The 1,509-nt window shown below is 27.0% G+C and overlaps 1 long non-coding RNA gene across 1 annotated transcript in view; it reads right to left on the bottom strand.

The window, feature by feature from the left end:
* Positions 1 to 952: 952 nt before the first annotated feature.
* The window catches only part of LOC135220107 (uncharacterized), a 41,587-nt gene continuing 41,030 nt past the window's right edge, over positions 953 to 1,509 (bottom strand). Inside the window, exon 3 of the long non-coding RNA XR_010315571.1 lies at positions 953 to 1,509. This exon is cut by the window's right edge and continues 163 nt beyond it. This is a non-coding gene — a long non-coding RNA (uncharacterized LOC135220107).

Genomic DNA, 1,509 nt, shown 5'->3' with positions numbered 1-1,509 from the left:
CATCCACTTACTGTTATAATATACAAGTCAAAAGTCCTGTTTTCTTTATAACAGAAGACTAAATAGGGTCGAAATAACTTTCACTGCCCTTGAAAGAGATCAGAATTGCTCGCAGCTAATGCCAGATTCAAATTACCCCTTGAGCCGTGATTTAAAGACTTCTCCCGTTCATTATTACCAACAGTTTTATCACCGGCCGTAAATGAAGCTCCGCTCTCCTCGAATTTTTCACGTCGCAAATAATGGCAGTGAGGTAATAACGACCGGAATAATATTAGATTTCAGAAATGAAGGAATTTGACCTTTTCAAGTATATTCGTTTTTCATTGCACTAAATATCTTGAGGTAACAAGCAGCACATTTACATAAACTGAATTTTGCTATTTTTAGATGCACACACAAAAAAACTAATATATACATATATATATATAATATATATATATATATATTATATTATATATATATATTAGATAATATATATATATATTATATTTGATAATATACAATATAAATAAATATGTATATCATTATTTAAAATATAATAATATAGGATATAAATTATTTAATTTATATTATTATATATAAATTTATTTTATTTATTTAGTATATATAGATTAATTTTATATTTATATATATATAATATATCTTATTACAATATATATATTAAATCAATATATAGATATTTATATATTTAATATATTTTATATAGATTATATATATAATTTATTTATCTATATATATATATATATTTATTTAGATAGCTTTATTTATTTATATATAATTATATATATATATATATATAATATAATTAATATATATATATTTATATATATATTATATATTATTTTATATATATATATATATTATATATATATAATAATATTGTTTCATATTTGGTGCGTTTTGGCCAGATGAAAGGAATATTAATTTATAGAGGTTGCCTTATCGGGCCACTTACCCAGAACCAAATAAGTAAGTAAATGTACCAAAAGATAGAGCTTGCCTCCTGATTACATTTAAAACAAAGGGAAGGTTGCCAGAACCCAGTATTTTACATTTACATTAATTTATTTCACAAAGTTCAAACAGGTAGAATAAATACTGGCTGGTATGCAACCCAGCAACTTAAGCGCAACGCATATCTCACAACAAAGTTTATGATTAACAAATAAAGCAGAAAAAATCCTAACTGCTTAACAGCTCTCCTAGGGCTGTCCCAAAGGATTAGATATTTTTTTACGAGAATAGGAACCAATTGGTTTCGTATCAAAGGGACCTGCAGCTTATTGTGGGATCCAAACCACATTACATCGAGAAATGAATTTCTGTCACCAGAAATTAATTCCTCTGATTCCATGTTGGCCCAGCGGAGAATCGAACTTCGGACCACCAGATTGGTAGGCGAGCACGAAAACCACCTGTCCAACGAGGAACTGGTATGCAACCCAGCAAAATAAGTATTTTACAACAAATTACAGTCAACTGGCTTTCAAAATGCAATAGAAATTT

Source organism: Macrobrachium nipponense, chromosome 1 (genome assembly GCF_015104395.2).
Source record: "Macrobrachium nipponense isolate FS-2020 chromosome 1, ASM1510439v2, whole genome shotgun sequence".
In the NCBI taxonomy this organism is placed as follows: Eukaryota; Metazoa; Arthropoda; class Malacostraca; order Decapoda; family Palaemonidae; genus Macrobrachium; species Macrobrachium nipponense.
This window is presented reverse-complemented; position numbering and strand designations above follow the sequence as displayed.